At 41.2% G+C, this 22,253-nt stretch overlaps 1 long non-coding RNA gene, 7 other non-coding genes and 1 pseudogene across 13 annotated transcripts in view; all 9 read right to left on the bottom strand.

Moving 5' to 3' along the window:
- The window catches only part of LOC106022682, a 28,892-nt gene extending 9,116 nt beyond the window's left edge, over positions 1–19,776 (bottom strand). For 2 of the 6 annotated variants that reach the window (XR_005871962.1, XR_005871960.1), the window contains exons 1-9: positions 16,125–19,166; positions 15,706–15,749; positions 14,398–14,473; positions 12,662–12,737; positions 12,243–12,286; positions 10,939–11,014; positions 7,465–10,563; positions 772–2,595; positions 350–393 (exon numbers count right to left, since the gene is read on the bottom strand). This is a non-coding gene — a long non-coding RNA (uncharacterized LOC106022682). Of the gene's footprint in view, positions 1–349; positions 394–771; positions 2,596–7,464; positions 10,564–10,938; positions 11,015–12,242; positions 12,287–12,661; positions 12,738–14,397; positions 14,474–15,705; positions 15,750–16,124; positions 19,167–19,735 lie in introns of those variants that run through there. The other 4 variants (XR_005871961.1, XR_005871964.1, XR_005871963.1 and 1 more) reach the window with 4 other exon arrangements.
- Positions 637–715, bottom strand: LOC121134914. Its single transcript, XR_005872121.1, has one exon. It is a non-coding gene; the product is annotated as a small nucleolar RNA SNORD115 (small nucleolar RNA).
- Positions 9,056–9,134, bottom strand: LOC121134954. The gene has a single exon (XR_005872156.1). It is a non-coding gene; the product is annotated as a small nucleolar RNA SNORD115 (small nucleolar RNA).
- On the bottom strand, positions 10,804–10,882 carry LOC121134922. Its single transcript, XR_005872128.1, has one exon. It is a non-coding gene; the product is annotated as a small nucleolar RNA SNORD115 (small nucleolar RNA).
- LOC121134945 lies at positions 12,527–12,605 on the bottom strand. The gene has a single exon (XR_005872148.1). It is a non-coding gene; the product is annotated as a small nucleolar RNA SNORD115 (small nucleolar RNA).
- On the bottom strand, positions 14,263–14,341 carry LOC121134864. Its single transcript, XR_005872073.1, has one exon. It is a non-coding gene; the product is annotated as a small nucleolar RNA SNORD115 (small nucleolar RNA).
- Positions 15,990–16,068, bottom strand: LOC121134819. Its single transcript, XR_005872028.1, has one exon. It is a non-coding gene; the product is annotated as a small nucleolar RNA SNORD115 (small nucleolar RNA).
- LOC121134857 lies at positions 17,356–17,434 on the bottom strand. The gene has a single exon (XR_005872066.1). It is a non-coding gene; the product is annotated as a small nucleolar RNA SNORD115 (small nucleolar RNA).
- Positions 19,777–22,183: 2,407 nt separating the features above from the next.
- On the bottom strand, positions 22,184–22,251 carry LOC121134967 (annotated as a pseudogene).
- Positions 22,252–22,253: the final 2 nt, after the last annotated feature.

Raw genomic sequence — 22,253 nt, 5'->3', positions numbered from 1 at the left:
GCCAAGGCAGTAAAAATAAGTATGGAAGGTATTGAAAAATACATTCACCTGGAAATGTGCTGTGTAATTAAAATGGAATGAAAGTGCTGATCAACATATTGTGTCCCACCTGTTCGAAAATTCATACCCCATTTACCCAATATCTAGTAATTGAAATTCTATAAGACAAGGCATCTTTACTTTCCATGCTTTTATCATGGTCTTAGTCAAATTGGATTGCAGAAAAGGAAGGGTGTACCCAAGTATTATGGCTTAGATTTCATTTGATTCCTAGATAGTCTTGTTTTCTAATGTTTGAAGGAGGATATCCAAAGGAGACCTAGGTACTTAAGCTGATATTTCCACGTACCTGAAGGTGAAATGATTGAGAAACCAAGACTGCATCCTCGTTCACTGAAATACATAAGAGAATAAAAGGAAAAGATCAGTAGTCCTGATGTCGGCCAGCTGGACATACTTAGATTTAGCCAAAATGTGCCTTCCTTGGGAGGACTCATGCTCCCCTAGAGAAGAGCACATGGACTTAACAGGATTTCCCGGAAGGGAAGCACTGCTGGATGAATGAGGGCCTGTGCATGGGCCAATGGGAAAGGCCAGATGGCATTAGTCCCTCATTTATCCCCTGTCCTTTAACCCTGGCCTCAGTAGCCAGAACCAGAGCATGATATTTATGTCATCACCTCTCTTCATGACGTAGGTTTTTCATCATAGACCTGTGTTCTCAGAAGGCATAGCTCTACCTGATAGTGGGACACAAACAGTGGTACTTACCAGGATGACAAATATCATCTATTCAGAAGGTAAGTCTCGGCATCTTCACAGAAATGGTCAGCGGGTATTAGACTCCTGCAGTATATCAAGCAGAATCAGTAGTCTCAGTCAAGGAAAATTTTATTTTTCCAAATTTGTAAGTAATGTTTATGGCATTGCAATGCTCAGGTTTGAAATGCCCAATATATACATTGTGATGATTGGGTGAATTGATAATCAGTGCTTAGGGGTAGGAAATGATAAATGGCAAATGCAGTTACCATGTGCCACACCTAACCAACATTAACCCATCACTGGTTTCATCTTCATTCTCACTGTCCGCATTCAATGCATGAGCTGACAGACCATGGGAAGGGCATATTATAGGCCTGATGAAACTATGTTACCATCTGATCATTCACTGTTGCTCACTAACTTCAAGATTTCTCATCTGCTCTGCACAGAGCTATCCTATTTCCCTGTGACATCACTGAGTACTCACCATTGTAGGATGTATGACCACAAGTTTATTAACTGCCCAATCACCACATGCATTGGATGCCTTCACCTGCTCTCTTTCCCTACCTTATCACAGGAATGATGGAAGCCTTTATAGCTTGCGATGACTTTCATGTAATTTAATTTTTATGACACTTATGTGTGGTGGGTGGGTATCCACATAATACTGAGCCTGTGTGTCTATGCCAAGAGGGTTATGCATGTCCAGTTGCTCATTGTCTATATTCCTCATGTGGTCTGTTGCTTGCATATCAGGACAAGTTCACTAATCTTAACAAAAAGAAATGGTTTATGAGTTTAACTTACTGATGTGTACATTCGTCCTCTAGAACACTGTGAGTCTCTGTCTCCCTTTTGACCCTCAGAAAGGTAACATATTGACGTCACTGCTCATCTGGGCCTGCAGATTGGACACTCCTGAGCAACGTTTATGCAAGACTGGTACATGAATACATCATGGCACAGTGAGAACATAAAGATCTTGCCAAGGCAGTAACAATCAGTATGGAAGGTAGTTGAAAAATACATTCACCTATTTATGTGCTGTGTAATTACAATGAACTGAAAGTCCTGATGCATTTCTTGTGTCCCTGCTGTTCAAAAATTGACAGCTCAGTTACCCAATATCTACTAATTGGAATTATACAGTCAAGTCACCTTTAATTCCCATTCTTTTATCATGGTCTTAGTCAGATTGGATTCCAAAATGGAATGGAGTACCCAAGTTTTATTGCTTAGAATTCATTGGAATCCTAGATGGTCTTTTTTCTAATGTTTGTAGGAGGATATCCAAAGGAGAAGTAGGTACTTAAGCTGATATTTTCAGGTACCTGAAGGTGAAATGCTTGAGAAACCAAGACTGCATCCTCGTTTACTGAAATGCATAAGAGAATAGATGGAAATGAGCAGTGTGCTCATGCTGGCCAGCTGCACATACTTAGATTTTTCCAAAAAAGAGCCTTCCTTGGCAGGACTCATGCTCCCCTAGAGAAGGGAACCTGGACTTAACAGGATTCCCCAGAATGGAAACTGTGCTTGGTGAATGAGGGCCTGTGCACTGGCCTATGAGAAAGGCCTGATGGGACTAGTCCCCCATTTCACCCCTGTCTTTAGCCTGGGCCTCAGCAGCCCCAACCTCAGCATGATATTTTTGTCATTACCTACTTCATGACGTTGGTTAGTCATCATAGATCCATGTCCTCAGAAGGCATAGCTATACCTGCTAGTGGGACACAAACAGTGCTGCTTACGAGGATGACGCAGACAATCTATCCTGAAGGTAGGTCTCGGCAAGCTTCACACAAATGGTCAGCGGACATTTGAATCCTGAGAGTATCAAGCAGAATCAGTTGTCTCAGTGAAGAAAAAATTTTTTTCCAGTTTAAATTTAGATAAGAAATAAGGTTGCTTCACAAGTCAGTTCCAGGTCCCTCTCCCTTTCCCTCCCCTCCTCCCTTGCCCTCCTCCCAGCACCTCCCCGTTATCCCCTCATTCCCCATGGAGGGGGAGGCCCTCCATGGGTGTGTCCATCGTCGGTCATTTCATACAGGGCATGGCCGACACTTCCTCAAGGGTTCAGGGTGAGAGTTCACCTCACATTGTTCTATGGGAGTCCACAGTCCGCGTGTAAAATGGGATGGGTACTGATCTGCTGCCCAAGGCTCAATAGATTCCCTAGGCATCCTCACTGACACCCAGATTCAGGGGGTCTTGATCAGTCCCATGCTGGCTTCCCAGGTTGATGCATGGGATTCAAGAGTTAACCTTTGTCTGGTCAGCTGTTTCTGGAGGTTAAACCAGCCCAGTCTTAATCCCTTTGATCATCAGTCCTCCCTCTCTGTTACTGGCTTTATTGAGTTCAGCTCAGTAGTTAACCAAGGGAGTTCGCGTCTTCTTTGATCAGCCACTAAATGAAGTTTCTGTTTTCTAGACTCTTTGGCCATAGGATTGTAGGCTGGCACTCCCCAGATCTATGTCTAAAATCCATATATGAGATAGTACATGCCATGTTTCTCTTTTTGTGAATGGGTTACCTCACTCAGGATGGTTTCTTCTAGTGTCATCCATTTGCCTGTGAATGTCATGATTCCTTTTTTTTCTGCTGAATAGTACTCCATTGTGTAGATGTACCACATTTTCTCTATCCACTCTTCGGTTGAGGGACATCTAGGTTGCTTCCAAGTTCTGGCTATTACAAATAAAGCTGCTATGACCATAGTGGAACAGACATCTTTGTTGTATGAATGGGCATCTTTTGTAAATATGCCTAAGAGTGGAATTGTTGTTTCTTATGGTAAATTTATTCCCATTTTTCTGAGGAATCTCCATACTGATTTCCAAAGTGGCTGAACCAGTTGGCACTCCCACCAGCAATGGAGGAGTGTCCCCCTTTCACCACATCCTCTCCAGCATAAATTGTCATTGGTGTTTTTGATTTTAGCCATTCTGACAGGAGTGAGATGGTACCTCAGAGTTGTTTTGATTTGCATTTCCCGGATGGCTAAGGATTTTGAGCACTTTCTCAAGTGTCTCTCAGCCATTTTAGACTCCTCGATTGAAAACTCTCTATTTAGTTCTGCAGCACACTTTTTAATTGGGTCCTTTGATGTTTTGGAGACTTGCTTCTTGAGTTCATTGTAAATTTTGGAGATCAACACTCTGTCAGATGTGGGATTAGTGAATATTTTTCCCATTCTGTGGGCTGCCTTTTTGTCTTGCTGTGTCCTTTGCCTTACAGAAACTTCTCAGTTTCAGTAGGTCCCATATATTAATTGTTGATCTCGCTGTCTTTGCTACTGGTGTTATGTTCAGGAAGCTGTCTCCTGTACCAATTCGTTCAAGGGTACCACCCACTTTCGTTTCTAAGAGGTTCAGTGTGGCTGGATTTATGTTGAAGTCTTGATCCATTTGGACTTAAGTTTTGTGCATGGCGATAAACATGGATCGATCCTCATTCTTCTACATGCCAGTCTCCAGTTATGCCAGCACCATTTGTTGAGGTTGCTTTCTTTATTCCATTGTATATTTTTAGCTTCTTTGTCAAAGGTCAGATGTTCGCACGTGTGTGGGTTAAACCCGGGTTTTCAATTCGATTCCATTGGTCTACCTGTCTATTTTTGTGCCAATACCAAGCTGTTTTCATGACTATAGCTCTATAACAGAGCTTGAGGTCAGGGATGGTGATGCCTCCGGATGTTGACTTGTTGAACAGGGTTGTTTTGGCTATCCTGGGTCTTTTGTTTTTCCATACAAAGTTGATTATTGTTCTTTCAAGGTCTGTGAAAAATTGTGCTGGGATTTTAATGGGGATTGCATTGAATCTGTAGATTGCTATTGGCAGGATTGCCATTTTTACTACATTGATCCTACCTATCCAAGATCATGGGAGATCTTTCCATTTTCTGAGGGCTTCTTTAAATTATTTCTGTAAAGGTTCAAAATTCTTACGATACAGGTCTTTCACTTGTTTGGTAAGCATTACCCCAAGGTATTTTATGTTGTTTGTGGCAATTGTAAAGGGTGATGTTTCTCTGATTTCTTTTTCAGCCCTTTTATCATCTGTATTTAGTAGGGCTACCGATTTTCTTTAGTTGAACTTGTAGCATGCCACTTTGCTGAAGGTGTTAATCAGCTGTAAGTGTTCCCTGATAGAGTTCTTTGTATCATTGATGTAAACTATCATATCATCTGCAAACAGTGACTGTTTGACCTCTTCCTTCCCAATTTGTATCCACTTGATCCCCATTTGTTGTCGTATGGCAATAGCTAGAACTTCAAGTACCATGTTGAAAAGGTATGGAGAGAGCAGACAGCCTTGTTTTGTTCCTGATTTTAGAGGAATTGCGTTGAGTTTCTGTCCATTTAGTTTGATGTTGGCTGTTGGTTTACTGTATATAGCTTTTATTATGTTTAAGTATGTCCCTGTTATCCCAGATCTCTCCAAGACCTTTATCATGAAGGGGTGTTGGATTTTGTCAAAGGCTTTTTCAGCATCTAGTGAGATGATCATTGATTTTTGTTTTTCAGCTTGTTTATATCGTGGATTACGTTGATGGATTTTCATATGTTGAACCATCCCTGCATCCCTGGGAAGAAATCTACGTGATCATGGTGAATGATTGTTTTGATGTGTTCTTGGATCTGATTTGCCAGTATTTTATTGAGTATTTTTGCATCAATGTTCATGAGGGATATTGGTCTGAAGTTCTCTTTCTTAGGTGTATCTTTGTGTGGCTTGGGGATCAAGGTTATTGAAGCCTCATAGAAAGAGATGGCAAAGACCCTTCTGCTTCTATTGTGTGGAACATTTTGAGAAGAATTGCTATAAGCTCTGTTCTTTGAATTTCTGGTAGAATTCTGCACTGAGGCCATCTGGACCTGGACTTTTTTTGGTTGGGAGACTTTTGATGACTGCCTCTATCTCCATAGGGGTTATAGGTCTATTTAAATTGCTTATCTGTTCTTGATTTAGTTTTGGCAAGTGATATCTATCCAGGAAGTCATCCATTTCCTTTAACTTTCGAATTGTGTGGAGTACAGGTTTTCAAAGTATGACCTAATGATTCTCTGGATTTCCTCAGAGTCTGTTGTCATGTCCCCCTTTTCATTTCTGATTTTGTTAATTTGCGTGTTCACTCTCTGCTGTTTGGTAAGTTTGGACAAAGGTTTGTCTATCTTGTTGATTTTCTCAAAGAACCAACTCTTCGTTGCATTGATTCTTTGTATTGTTTTCCTACTTTGTTGATTTCAGCCCTCAATTTGATTATTTCCTGGCGTCTACTCCTCCTGGGGGAGTTTGATTCTTTGTGTTCTAGAGCTTTTAGCTGTGATGTTAATTCTCTGGTATAACTGTTTTCCTGTTTCTTCATGTGAGCACTTAGTGCTATGAACTTCCCCCGTAGCACTGCTTTCAAAGTGTCCCATAGGTTTGGGTATGTTGTGTCTTCATTCTCATTGAATTCGAGGAAGTCTTTAATTTCTTTTTTTATTTCCTCTTTGACCCAGGGATGGTGCAGTTGAGCATTATTAAATTTCCATGAGTTTGTAGGTTTTCTGCAGTTTGTGTTGTTGTTGAATTCTAATTTTAAGGCATGGTGGTCTGATAAGATGCATGGAGTTATTCCAATTTTTTGTAGCTGCTGAGGTATGATATGTTGCCAAGTATGTGGTCGATTTTTGAGAAGGTTCCATGTGGTGGTGAGAAGAAGGTATATTCTTTTTTATGTGGATGAAATGTTCTATAGATATCTGTTAATCCCAGTTGTGTCATTACTTCTATTACAACCTTTGCTTCTTTGTTGAGTTTCTGCATGGTCCATTTGTTGCCGTTTATGAATTTTTTTGTTTGTTCTTCCTTTTTTTGCATTTTTTTGATTTGCTTTTTGTTCCATTTCTCGCATTTTGTGCTTTTGTTCTTCTTCCATTTCCTGCCTTTTTGCTTTGTTTCTTCTTCCATTTTTTCACTTTTTGCTATGTTTTTTCTACCATTTCTTGCATTTTTTGCTTCGTTTCTTCTTCCATTTCCTGCCTTTTTTGGTTTGTTTTTCTCTTCGAATTCTTGCATTTTTTTGGTTTGTTTTTTCTTCCATTTCTTGCATTTTTGGTTTGATTTTTCTTCCACTTCTTTGAGGGATTTTCCTATATCCTCTTTTAGGGCGTGTATCATTTTCATGAAAGTGCTTTTAAGGTCATTCTCTTCTGCTTTGTTCGTATTGGAATGTTGGGGTCTTGCTGGTGTGGAGTCTCTAGAATCTGGTGGTGTCATATTTGTTTTTCTGTTGCTGAGTGTGTTTTTGTATTGTCTCTTTCCCATCTCTTCTTCTAGTGGGTGCAGAACGAGCCCCTTACTGCTCTGGGGACCAGAGTTCCCTTTTGGTGGGTGCTAGCAAGTACAATTATCTGGTGGTTCTTCTATTCCTTGTCCAAATGCTGGTCCCGTGGGTGGAGAAGAAGAACAGGAATCTAGGGCGCTTAGCCTCCTACCTGGTCCCCAGGACCCTATACTGGGTCCTGTTGTACCTGATCTGTAACAGCTACTCCCATGGTCTCCCTGGTTTCTCTGGTTTCCTGGTCTGGCTGCCAGGAGAGAATACCTGGAATCTGGGGTGCTTGGCTCCCGCCGGGATTGGGAGCTCTGTGCAGTTCCCAGGCGATCTGCAGGTACTGGAACACAGGCCAGGAAGCCGGCCTGTTTACCTGATGCTGTTGCAGGAACAGCTGCTTCTGTGGACTCCCAACCTCCTCTAGTTTCCTGGCCTCGTTACTGGGAGAGAAGATCTGGAGTCTGGGGAGTGAAGAAAATTTTATGGTTCCAAATTTGTAAGTGAGTGTCAGCACAATCGCAATGCTCATGTTTGGTATGCCCAATATCTACATTGTGATGATTGTGTGCATTTATAATCAGTGCTTAGGGGTACATAATGATAAATTGCAAATTCAGTTACCTATTGCCACACCTAGCCAAGATTAAAAAATCACTGACATCCTAGTCATTGTAACTGCCAGCATTCAATGCATGAGTAGACAGACCAAGGGAAGGGCATATTAAGGCATGTTTAAAATATTTACCATCTAATCATTCACTGTGTCTCACTAGGTTCAAGATACCTCATCTGCTCTACACAGAGCTATCCTATTTCACTCTGACATCACTGAGTATTCATCATTGTTGGATGTATAACCTCAAGTTTCTTTAATGCCAAAGCACCACATGCATAGGATCCCTTCACCTGTTCTCTTACACTGCCTTGTCACAGGAAGGATGGAGGCCTTTATACCTTGGGATGACATCATGTGTTTTAAATTTTATGCCACTTATGTGTGGTGAGTGTGTATCCACATAATGCTGAGCCTGTGCATCTATGCCAAGAGGGTTATGCATGTCTAGTTGCACATTGTGGAAATGCCTTTTGTGGTCTGTTGCCTGCATATCAGAACAAATTCAATAATCCCAACAAAAAATGGTCTCTGGTTTAACTTGCTGATGTGTACATTAGTCCACTAGAACACTGTGAGTCTCTGTCTCCCTTTTGACCCTCAGAAAGGTAACATAGTAATCTCACAGCACTCCTGAGCCTGTAGACTGGACACTCCTGAGCAACATCTATGCAAGACTGGACCATGAATATTTCCTGGCACAGTGAGAACATAAAGCTCTTGCCAAGGCAGTAACAATCAGTATTGAATGTATTTATAAAATACATTCTCCTATCCATGTTCTGCGTAATTACAATGGACTGAATGTCCTGATCAACTTCTTGATCCCACCTGTTCAGAAATTCACAGCTCAGTTAACCAATGTCTACTAATTGTTATTCTAAAAGTCAAGACATCTTTAAGTACCATCCTTTTATCTTGGTCTTAATCAGATTGAATTCCAAATTGGAATGGAGAACCCAAGGTTTATGGCTTAGTTTTCATGGGATTAAAAGGTCTTCTTTTGTAATGTTTGAAGGAGGTTATCTAAAGGGGACCTAGGTACTTAAGCTGATATTTCCAACACCTGTGGTGAAATGATGGAGCAACTAAGACTGCATTATCGTTCACTGAAATGCAGAAGAGAATAGATGGAAATGAGAAGTGTGCTGAGGCCTATGGGCTGGACATACTTAGGTTTTGCCAAAAAAGTGATTTCCTTGGCAGGACTCATGCTCTCCTAGAGAAGAGCACATGGACTTTACACGATTCCCCAGAAGGGAAACACTGCTGGGTGAATGAGGCCTTTGCACGGGCTAATGGGAAAGGCCAGATTGCATTAGTCCCTCATTTATCCCCTGTCCTTTAACCCTGGCCTCAGCAGCTGGAACCAGAGCATGATATTTTTGTCATCACCTCTCTTCATGACGTAGTCATGTCATCATGGACCCGTTTCCTCAGAAGGCATAGCTATTCCTGGTATTGGCACACATTCAGTGCTACTTACAAGGATGACAAAAGACCATCTATTCAGAAGGTATGTCTCGGCTGGCTTCGCACAAATGGTCATCGGGCATTAGACTCTTGAGGGTATCAAGCAGAATCAGTTGTCACAGTGAAGAACATTTTATTGTTCCAAATTCACAGGTCAGTGTCAGCACAATCTCAATGCTCAGATTTGGAATTCCCAATATCTATATTGTAAGGATTGTGTGCATTGATAATCAGTGCTTCGGGTTAGATAATGATAAATTGCAATTGCAGTTATCTTTTGCCACAAGTAGCCAAGATTAACCCATCACTGGTTTCATCCACATCCTCATTGGCAGCATTCAATGCTTGAGCTGAGAGACCATGGGAAGGGCATATTATAGGCCTGGTGAAAACATTTTACCAATCTGATCATTCACTATGTCTCCCTAGGTTCAACACATCTCATCTGCTCTGCACTGAGCTATCCTATTTCCCTCTGACATCACTGGGTACTTACCATTGTAGGATATAAAACTTCAAGTTTCTTAAGTGCCCAAGCATCAAAAGCATGGGATGCCTTCACCAGTTCTCTTAAACTACCTTATCCCAGGAAGAATGGAGGCTTTATAGCTTGGGATGACATTCATGTGTTTGAAATTTCATGCTACTTATATGTGGTCAGTGGGTATCCAAAAATGCTGAGCCTGTTTATATATGCCAATAGGGGAAGGCCTGTCCAGTTGCACAGTGTCGTATTGCCTCATGTGGCCTGTTGCCTGCATATCAGTACAAGTCCACTAACCCTAACCAAAAGAAATGGTATCTGAGTTTAACTTACTGATGTGTACATTAGTCCAAAAGAACACTGTGAGTGTGTGTCTCCCTTTTGACCCTCAGAAATGTAACCTAGTGATTTCAATGCAATCCTGGGCCTCCAGACTGGGCACTCCTGAGCAACATCTCTGCAAGATTGGAGCATGAATAATTCCTTGCATAGTGAGGACATAAAACTCTTGCCAAGTGAGTAACAATTGATATGGAAGGTATTTGAAAAATACATTCACCTATCAATATGCTGTGTAATTAAAATGGACTGAAAGTCCTGATCAATTTCTTGATCCCACTTGTTCGAAAATTCACAGACCAGTTACCCAATATCTCCTAATTATAATTATGAAGGCAAGGCATCTTTAATTACCATCCTTTTACCATGGTCTTAGTCAGATTGGATTGCAAAAAGGAAGGGTTAACCCAAGTTTTATGGCTTAGATTTCATTGGAATCTTACAAGGTCTTGCTTTTTAATGTTTGAAGGAGGATATCAAACTGAGACCTAGGTACATACACTAATATTGCCACGTACCTGAAAAGGGAAGTGATTGAGGCACCAAGGCTGCATCCTCTTTCACTGAAATGCATAACAGGATAGATGGAAATGAGCATTGTGCTGATGCCGCCATATGAAAATACTTAGATTTTGCCAAAAGAGCCTTCCTTGGGAGGACTCATGCTCCCCTAAAGAAGAGCAAAAGGACATAATAGGATTCCCCAGAATGGTCACACAGCTGGGTGAATGAGGGCTTGTACAGGGGCCTAAGGGAAAGGCCTGATGTGACTAGTCCCACATTTCTTCCCTGTCCTTTAACCTGGGCCTCAGCAGCTGGAACATGACCATGATTTCTATGTCATCACCTCTATTCAGGACGTAGGTTTGTCATCATAGACCAGTGTCCTCAGAAGGCATAGCTATACATTCTAGTGGGACACAAACAGTGCTACTTACGAGGATGACAAAGACCATCTATTCAGAAGGTATGTCTCGGATATCTTCACACAAATAGTCAGCGGGCATTAGAGACCTGAGGGTATCAAGCAGAATCAGTTATCTCAGTGTGGAAAATTTATGGATCCAAATTTACAAGTCAGTGTCAGCACAATCACAATGCTCAGGTTTGGAATTCCCAATATCTAAAATGTGATGATTGTGTGCATTGGTAATCAGTGCTTCGGTTAGATAATGATAAATTGCAAATGCCGTTATGTTGTGATTAACACATCACTGGTTTCTTCCTCATCCTCACTGCCAATATTCAATGTTTGTAATGACAGACCATGAGAAAGGCATGTTATAGGTCTGGTGAAAACATTTTACAATTGATCATTCACTGTGTCTCACTAGGTTCAAGACATCTCATCTGCTCAGCAATGAGCTATCCTATTTCCCTGTGACATCACTAGGTACTCACCATTGTAGGATGCATAACCTCAAGTTTCTTAAGTGCCCAAGCACCACAAGCATGGGATGCCCTCACCAGTTCTCTTACTCTACCTTAACACAGGAAGGATTGAGGATTTATATCTTGAAATGACATTAATGTGTATGAAATTTCATGGCACTTATATGTGGTGAGTGTGTATCTAATAATACTGAGCCTGTGCATATATGCCTAGATGTTAAGGCCTGTCCAGTTGCACATTGCCGTATTGCCTCATGTGGCCTATTGGCTGCATATCAGGACAAGTACACTAATCCTAACAAAAAGAAATGGTATCTGAGTTTAACTTACTGATGTGTAGATTAGGCCACTAGAACACTGTGACTGTGTGTATCCGTTTAGACTCTCAGAGAGTTAACCTAGTGATCTCCCTGCACTCTTGGGCCTGCAGACTGGACAATCATGAGCAACATCTCTGCAAGACTGGAGCATGAATAATTCCTGGCACAGTGAGAACATAAAACACTTGCCAATGTAGTAACAATCAATGTGGAAGGTATTTGAAAAAAGCATTTAACTATCAATATGGTGTGTAATAAAATGGAATGAAAGTCCTTATCCATTTTTGGTCCCACCTGTTCAAAAATTCACAGCTCAGTCACCCAATATCTACTAATTTGAATTATAAGTCAAGGCATCTTTAATTGCCATCCTTTTATGATGGTCTTAGTCAGATTGGATTCAAAAAAGGAAGGGAGATCCCAAGTTTTATGGCTTAGATTTCATTGGAATCATAGAAGGTCTTGCTTTCTAATGTTTGAAAAGGATATCAAAACGAAACCTGGGTACGTACACTGATTTTGCCACGTACCTGAAGGTGAAATGAGTGAGGCACCATGTCTGACCCCTCGTTCACTGAAATGCATAAGAGAATAGATGGTAATGAGCATTGTGCTGATGCCGCCATATGGAAATACTTAGATTTTGCCAAAAGAGCCTTCCTTGGGAGGACTCATTCTCCCCTAAACAAGTGCAACAGGACTTACCAGTATTCCCCAAAATTGTAACACTGTTGGGTAAATGAGGGCCTGTAAACGGGCTTATGGGAAAGGCCTGATAGGACTAGTTCCCCATTTCTCCCCTGTGCTTTAACCTGGGCCTCAGCAACCGGAACCTGAGAATGACTTTTATGACATCTGCTCTCTTCAGGACGTAGGTTTCTCATCATAGAACCGTGTCCTCAGAAGGCTTAGCTATACATTTTAATGCGACACAAACAGTGCTTCTTACCAGGATGACAAAGACAATCTATTCAGAAAGTATGTCTCAGCAATCTTCACACAAATGTTCAGCGGGCATTAGCGTCCTGAGGGTATCAAATAGAATCAGTAATGTCAGTGAACAAAATTTAAGGATCCAAATTTACAAGTCAGTGTCAGCACAATCGCAATGCTCAGGCTTGGATTTCCTAATATCTACAATGTGATGATTGTGGGCATTGATAATCATTGCTTCGGGTTAGATAATGATAAATTGCAAATGCAGTTATCTTTTGCCACACCTAGCCAAGATTAACCAATCACTGGTTTCATGCTCATCCTCACTGCCAGCATTCAATGCTTGAGCTGACAGACCATTGGAAGGGCATATTAAAGGTCTGGTGAAAATATTTTACCATTGATCATTCACTGTGTCTTACTAGGTTCAAGACTTCGCATCTGATCAGCACTGAGCTATCCTAATTCCCTGTGACATCACTAGGTACTCCCAAATGTAGGATGCATAACCTCAAGTTTCTTAAGTGCCCAAACACCACAAGCATGGGATGCCTTCTCCAGTTATCTTACCCTACCTTAACACAGGAAGGATGGAGGCTTTATATCTTGGGATGACATTCATGTGTTTGAAATTTCATGGCACTTATATGTGGTGAGTGTGTATCCAATAATGCTGAGCCTATGCATATATGCCAAAAGGGGAAGGCTTGTCCAGTTGCACATTGTCGTATTGCCTCATGTGGTCTGTTGCCTGCATATCAGGACAAGATCACTAATCCTACCAAAAAGAAATGATATCTGAGTTTAACTTACTGATGTTTACATTATCCACTAGAACACTGTGACTGTGTGTATCCGTTTTGACCCTCATAATGTAAACCTAGTGACCTCCCTGCTCCCTGGGCTTGCAGACTGGACAATCCTTAGCAACATCTATGCAAGCCTGGAGCATGAATAATTCCTGGCACAGTGAGAACATGAAACTCGTGCCAAGGTAGTAACAATCAATGTGGAAAGTATTTGAAAAATACATTCACCTATCAATATGCGATGTAATAAAATGGACTGAGAGTCCTGATCCATTTCTTGGTCCCACCTGTTCAAAAATTCACAGCTCAGTACCAAATATCTACTAATTGGAATTATAAGTCAAGGCATCTTTAATTACCATCCTTTTATCATGGTCTTAGTCAGATTAGATTCCAAAAAGGAAGGGAGATTCCAAGTTTTATGGCTTAGATTTCATTGGAATCCTAGAAGGTCTTGCTTTCTATTGTTTGAAGGAGAATAACAAAACGAGACCTGGGTACATACACATATTGCCACGTACATGGAGGTGAAATGGTTGAGGCACCATGTCTGACCCCTGGTTCACTGAAATGCATAAGAGAATAGATGGAAATGAGCATTGTGCTGATGCCGCCATATGGACATACTTAGATTTTGGCAAAAGAGCCTTCCGTGGAAGGACTCATGCTCCCCTAAAGAAGAGCAACAGGATTTAACAGGATTCCCCAGAAGTGTAACACTGCAGCGTGAATGAGGGCCTGTACACTGGCCTATGGGAAAGGCCTGATGGGACTAGTCCCCCATTTCTCCCCTGTCCTTTAACCTGGGCCTCAGCAGCCGGAACCTGAGCATTATTTTTATGTCATCACCTCTCTTCAGGACGTAGGTTTCTCATCATACACCCGTGTCCTCAGAAGGCACAGCTATACATTCTAGTGGGACACAAACAGTGCTACTTACCAGGATGACAAAGACCATCTATTGAGAATGTATGTCTCATCAATCTTCACACAAATGGTCAGCGGACATTAGAGTCCTGAGGGAATCAAACAGAATCAGTAATTTCAGTGAAGAAAATTATGGATCCAAATTTACAAGTAAGTGTCAGCATAATCTCAATGCTCAGGTTTGGATTTACCAATATGTACAATGTGATGATTTTGTGCATTGATAATCAGTGCTTCGGGTTAGATAATGATAAATTGCAAATGCCGTTATCTTGTGATTAACCCGTAACTGGTTTCATCCTCATCCTCATTGCCAGCATTCAATGTTTGTGCTGACAGAACTTGGGAAGGGCATATTATAGGTCTGGTGAAAACATTTTAAGATCTGATCATTCACAGTGTCTCACTAGGTTCAAGACATCTCATCTCCTCAGCACTGAGCTATCCTATTCCCCTGTGACATCACTAGGTACTCACCATTGGAGGATGTTTAACCTCAAGTTTCTTATGGACCATGAACCACAAGCATGGGATGCCTTCACCAGTTCTCTTCCCCTACCGTGTCGCAGGAAGGATCAATGCCTTTATAGCTTGGGATGATATGCATGTGTTTGAAATTCCATGCCACTTATTTATGGTGAGTGGGTATCCACATAATGCTGAGCCTGTGCATATATACCAAGTTGGGAATGCCTGTCCAGTTGAATATTGCTCTATTGCCTCATGTGGCCTGTTGCCTGCATATCAGGACAAGTTCACTAATCCTAACCGAAAGAATCGGTATCTGAGTTTAACCTACTGATATGTACATTAATCCACTAGAACACTGTGACTGTGTGTATCTGTTTGAACCCTCAGAAAGTTAACCTAGTAATCTCCCTGCACTCCTGGGGCTGCAGACTGGACAATACTGAGCAACATCTATGCAAGAATTGAGCATGATTAATTCCTGACACAGTGAGAACATAAAACTCTTGCCAAGGTAGTAGCAATCAAAGTGGAAGATATTTGAAAAATACATTCACCTATCAATATGCTGTGTAATAAAATGGAATGAAAGTCCTGATCCATTTCATGGTACCACCTGTTCAAAAATTCACAGCTCAGTTACCCAATATCTACTAATTGTAATTATAAGTCAAGGCATCTTCAATTACCATCCTCTTATCATTGTCTTAGTCAGATTGGATTCCAAAAAGGAAGGGAGAATCCATGTTTTATGACTTGGATTTCATTGGAAACTTAGAAGGTCTTGCTTTCTAATGTTTGAAGGATGATATCAAAACAATACCTGGGTACATACACTGATATTGCCACATACCTCAAGGTGAAATGATTGAGGCACCAAGTCTGAATCCTAGTTCACTGAAATGCATAAGAGAATAGATGGAAATGAGCATTGTGCTGATGCCGCCATATGAACATACTTAGATTTTGCCAAATGAGCCTTCCTTGGAAGGACTCATGCTCCCCTAAAGAAGAGCAACTGGACTTAAAAGGATTCCCCAGAAGGGTAACAATGCTGGGTGAATGAGGGCCGGTACATGGGCCTATGGGAAAAGCCTGATGGGACTAGTCCCCCATTTCTCCCCTGCCCTTTAATCTGGGCCTCAGCAGCCGGAACCTGAGCATGATTTTTATGTCATCACCTCTCTTCAGGACGTAGGTTTCTCATCATAGACCCATGTCCTCAGAAGGCACAGCTAGACATTCTAGTGGGTCACAAACTGTGCTACTTACCAGGATGACAAAGACCATCTATTCAGAAGGTATGTCTCATCAATCTTCACACAAATGGTAAGCGGCTTTAGCGTCCTGAGGGTATCAACCAGAATCAGTAATCTCAGTGAAGAAAATTTATGGATCCAAATTTACAAGTCAGTGTCAGCGCAATCGCAATTCTCAGGTTTGGAATTCCCAATAACTACAACGTGATGATTGTGTGCATTGATAATCAGGGCTTCAGGTTAGTTATTGATAAATTGCAAATGCAGTTATCTTTTTCCACACCTAGCCAAGATTAACCCATCACTGGTTTCATCCTCATCCTCAGTGCCAGCATTCAATGCTTGTGGTGACAGACTATGGGAAGGGCATATTATAGGTATGTTGATAACCTTTTAACATTGATCATTCACTGTGTCTCACTAGGTTCAAGAAATCGATTCAGCTCAGCACTGAGCTATCCTATTTCCCTGTGACATCACTAGGTACTCACCATTGTTAGATACATAACCTCAAGTTTCTTAAGGGCCCAAACACCACAAGCATGGGATGCCTCCACCAATACTCTTACCCTACATTATCACAGGAAGGATGGAGGCTTTATAGCTGGGGTGACATTCATGTGTTTGAAATTTCACGGCACATACATGTGGTGAATGTGTATCCAATAATGCCGAGCCTGTGCTTATATGCCAAGAGGGGAAGGCCTGTCCAGTTGCACATTGTCGTATTGCCTCATATGGCCTGTTGCCTGCATAACAGGACAAGTTCACTAATGCTAACAAAAATAAATGGTATCTGAGTTTACTTACTGATGTGTACCTTGGTTCACCAGAACACTGTGACTGTGTATATCTGCTTAGACCCTCAGAAATTTAACCTAGTAATCTCCCTGCACTCCTGGGCCTGCAGACTGGACAATCCTGAGAAACATCTATGCAAGACTGGAGCATGAATAATTCCTGGCACAGTGAGAACATAAAACGTTTGCCAAGGTAGTAACAATAAATGAGGAATGTATTTGAAATATACATTCACCTGTCAATATGCTGTGTAATTAAAATGGACCCAAAGTCCTGATCCATTTCTTGCTGCCACCTGTTTGAAAATTCCGATTAGTTACCCAATATCGACTAATTGGAATTATAAAGTCAAAGCATCTTTATTTAACATCCGTTTATCATGGTCTTAGTCACATTGGATTCCAAAAATGAAGGGAGAATCCATGTTTTATGTCCTTTAACCTGGGCCTCAGCAGCCGGAACCTGAGCATGATTTTTATGTCATCACCTGTCTTCAGGACGTAGGTTTCACCTCATAGACCCGTGTCCTCAGAAGGCACAGCTAGACATTTTAGTGGGACACAAACAGTGCTACTTCCCAGGATGACAAAGACCATCTATTCAGAAGGTACGTCTCATCAATCATCACACAAATGGTCAGCGGGCATTAGAGTGTTGAGGGAATCAACCAGAATCAGTAATCTCAGTGAAGAAAATTTATGGACCCAAATTAACACGTCAGTGTCAGCATAATCTCAATGCTCAGGTTTGGAATTCCCAATAACTTCAATTTGATGTTTGTGTGCATTGGTAATCAGTGCTTCGGGGTAGATAATGATAAATTGCAAATGCCATTATCTTGTGAATAACCCATCACTGGTTTCATACTCATCCTCACTGCCAGCTTTCAATGTTTGTGCTGACAGACCATGGTAAGGGCATATTATATGTCTGGTGAAACATTTTATCATTGATCATTCACTGTGTCTCACTAGGTTCAAGACATCTCATCTGTTCAGCACTGAGCTATCCTATTCCCCTGTGACATCACTAGGTACTCACCATTTCAGGATGTATAAATTAAGTTTCTTAGTGCCCAAGCACCACAAGCATGGGATGCCTTCACCAGTTCTCTTACACTACCTTATCACAGGAAGTATGGAGGCTTTATATCTTGGGATGACATTCATGTGTTTGAAATTTCATGGCACTTATATGTGGTGAGTGTTTATCCAATAATGCTGAGCATGTGCATATATGCCAAGAGGGGAAGGCCTGTCCAGTTGCACATTGTCGTATTGCCTCATGTGGCCTGTTGCCTGCATTTCAGGTAAGTTCACTAATCCTAACAAAAAGAACGGTATCTGAGTTTAACCTACTGATATATACATTAGTCCACTTGAACACTGTGAGTGTGTGTCTCCCTTTTGACCCTCACAAGGTAACTTAGTGATTTCACTGCACTCCGGGCCCTGCAGACTGGACAATTCTGAGCCACATCTATGCAAGCCTGGAGCATGAATAATTCCTGGCACAGTGAGAACATAATACTCTTACCAACGTAGTAACAATCACTGTGGAAGGTATTTGAAAAATGCATTCACCTATCAATATGCTGTGTAATAAAATGGACTGAAAGTCCTGATCCATTTCTTGGTACCACCTGTTCAAAAATTCAAAGCTAAGGTACCCAATATCTACTAATTGGAATTATAAGTCAAGGCATCATTAATTACCATCCTTTTATGATGGTCTTAGTCAGATTGGATTCAAAAAAGGAAAGGAGATCCCATGTTTTATGGCTTAGATTTCATTGGAACCCTAGAAGTTCTTGCTTTCTAATGTTTGAAGGATGATATCAAAACATGACCTGGGGACATACACTGATTTTGCCACATACCTGAAGGTGAAATGATTGAGGCACCATGTCTGACCCCTCGTTCACTGAAATGCATAAGAGAATAGATGGAAATGAGCATTGTGCTGATGCCGCCATATGGACATACTTAGATTTTGCCAGAAGTGCCTTCCTTGGGAGGACTCCTGCTCCCCTAAAGAATAGCAACAGGACTTAACAGGATTCCCCAGAAGGGTAACACTGCTGGGTGAATGAGGGCCTGTACACGGGCCTATGGGAAAGGCCTGATGGGACTAGTTCCCCATTTCTCCCTCTCCTTTAACATGGGCCTCAGCAGCCGGAACCTGTTAAGAGAAGCTTATTCTTGAGAGGAGCCTTCCCGCCTGCCTGGGTCCAGATCCGCTTTCCCTCCAGCCTGGTTCTAGAGCCATATCAGTCCCAAATAAACACACAGGAGGCTATATGAATTATGAAGCTGTTGTCCTTGCTTGTTTCTAACTGTCTAGCTCTGACTTAAGTAATTACCCCATAATTGTTAATCTAAATATGTTTCTTTCCGGGGAGGTTCCAGGCTTCCTACCCCAATGGCGGTTACATCTCGAACCCTCTTGTGTATCTCCTTCCCAGAATCCTCCTGGACTCCTAGCCCCACCTATATAGATTCCTATTGGCCAGACAGTCTTTATTGACAAATGCACTGGACTTCCCCCAACATCTCCTCTTTTCTGTTTTAACTAAAAGAAAGATATTAACTTTAACAGTCAAATTGTATATAACAGAACAGTTATCAAATAAGAACATAGTTACAATATTTTAGAAAGACTTAAAGAAAATATCATCTATCTCATTCTTGTGAGTCCAAAGTCCTATATGTAGCTTATCTTTTATCATAACTAAGGAACACTATAACTATCTGTCTTCAACTCCATCAAAGACCACAGAAGGATAATATATAAACACTAGAAATGACAGAGACATCTTGCTACCTGGACAGTCACTCAAAGTTCCTCTGTAACGTCGGGGCATCCATCTTCAGCCCATAGGCCACAATGTGTCTGGAACACTTCTCAGCAAAGCAGGAAATTTCAACTGTGCATCTGCGTTGGCAGTCTGTCATTCATTTTTCTTTGTCCTGCAGAAAGTCTTGCAGACTCTTCCATGAAGCAGGAACCCTGTAAGACTGAGTTTAGCATTCACTTTCCTGTGGGTGCTGCATGTCCAGATTATACAACAACTGTAAGACTGAGTTCAGCATTCACTTTCCTGTGGGTCCTGCATGTCCAGATTATACAACAACAGTCAAACAGTCTAGGCAAGAGCAGTTTCTTGCCCAAATGGCTAATCTTGCCATGTTGAAAGCAAACTCCATAACAAGTTTCTTCGATGCCCATTTTCCTCTCAGACATAATTGGTGCTGCCAGGAGCAGACATTTCTCATTGTCAAGAAAAACCCTAAACCATTTTAAATGCCATGTTCTGAAGGTCTTTGAGAGGTTTGAAGACTGTCCATCTCAAATATATTTTTGTGTATCTAGAAAACCTAACTAACCAAACTATAAATTCTAACTATTATAAGTAACTATCTATTGTCTGTATTTAATTATGCATTACATTTTAAAAGAACAGTATAAGTACAATACTTAGTCAAGAGGAGAAATATACTTATCACAAAATTGACTTTGAATTTGTATCAATAAATGAAAAACAATACCCATAACATAATTCCCTTTTTTACCATTAAAAAAGATTGGCTGTGATCACTAGCCAATTATAAACAATCCCATTTAAATGAAAACAAAGATTTATAAACAAAATGGGAATTGGGACGTCGCTCATTCCAAACTGCTTCCTGCTGGAAGGGGGCGCTGTTTATACCATGGGGATCATGACAAAACTCAGAAACCTGTATAAGTCCATATTTTCGGGGTCTGTAAGACTGCATCATCTTCGCTGTTTCGATTGTTGGAACACCTGATCCACTGCTTCCGGGGGTCTTGGTTCGTCAAACCACAAATGCCTGGAAGGAATCCTTAGCTTTTCATTTTCTGTAGAAACATAAATAAAAACACCTTTTCCTAGTAACATATCCTTATGCTTAAATTTTGAAGTCAAGGTATTTTCAAAAGATATAAGTTGAATTAATACAGAAGTATTTATAATCAAGTGTACTTTAGCAGCTGTTCCTTCCTGAGCAAGCAAAAAACTGAAAAACACAATAGTGTACAGTATCCAGACTCTCTGTGTGTTTTCCATCTTTACGTGGCTTATTTATTTATCTATTATTACTTTATTTCTTTTTCTCTGAGACAGGGTTTCTCTTTGGAAATCCGCCTGCCTCTGCCTCTGAAGTAAATCCTACCGGCGTGCGCCACCACAGCCGGCTTTTGTATTTATTTACCACTTTGTCGTTTTATTTTCTCTCTCAATCTCACGTATATTTTTAAACACACTGTAAACCTTTAAAGGTTTTGTTCATCCAAGTCTGACTTTACTGTAAATCTTTACGTTTTTCTGGCCACGTGTCTTATCTGTAAAACCACGGCTGTTTTAAACTGCCGTTTCAAGATGGCGGGCATAAGCGTGACTCAAGCTTACCGCCTCAGTCCATGCTGACCTCCAGCAAAAGCTGCCACTTCCAGCTGTACGTACACCCCTTTCAATCGGTAGCAGAGTCTCTTAAAACAACCTTGCTGTTTTTTTTCTTTTTATGCTGAGTCAGGAAGACTCCGGTAAACGAGCCACGTGAATCTCAGCTTGTCGATAGCAAAACGGAGCACACCTGAGAAAATGCTGCTACCAAAATCTGTGCTTCTCTCTGTTCTTCTGTTTCTAAAATTCCTTTAAAGCTTTTGTTATTTTTCGTGGAACTTCATGATCCCACTCCTGATCACCATTTTGTTAAGAGAAGTTTTTTTTTTTTTTTGCCAACCGCTTTGGTTTATCCCCCACCAGTCGCCTGGGCTCTGCCGTGCCAGCCTGATAACTGTTCTGTCATATAAAATTTGACTATGTTAAAATTAAGACCTTTCTTTTGTTTAAACAGAAAAGAGGAGATGTTGGGGAAGTCCTGTTATTTGCCTGTGCATTTGTCAATAAAGGACTGTCTGGCCAATAGAAAACCTAGATAGGAGGGTCTAGGAGTCGAGGAGGATTCTGGGAAGGGGAAACACAAGAGAGTCAACATGTGACGCCATGGAGGTGGGACACCGGGAAATATTCTCCGGTAAGAAACATAGTTAGATTAACAATTATCGGGTAATTACTTAAGGCAGAGCTAGCCAGTAAGAGAAAAACAAGGCCAACAGCTTCATAATTAATATAGCCTCCTGTGTGTTTATTTGGGACTGATGTGGATCTAGAACCAGGCTGGCGCGGCAGAGCCCAGGAGACTGGCTGGGGATAAACCAAAGCGGCTAGCAAAAGAAAAAGCTTCTCTCAACAGGAACCAGAGCATGATTTTTATGTCATCACCTCTCTTCAGAACATAGCTTTATCATCATAGTC

This window comes from Mesocricetus auratus, unplaced genomic scaffold (assembly GCF_017639785.1).
Source record: "Mesocricetus auratus isolate SY011 unplaced genomic scaffold, BCM_Maur_2.0 Super-Scaffold_100030, whole genome shotgun sequence".
Lineage (NCBI taxonomy): Eukaryota > Metazoa > Chordata > Mammalia > Rodentia > Cricetidae > Mesocricetus > Mesocricetus auratus.
The sequence above is the reverse complement of the archived record's forward strand: the minus strand, read 5'-3'. Positions and strand labels throughout refer to the sequence as shown.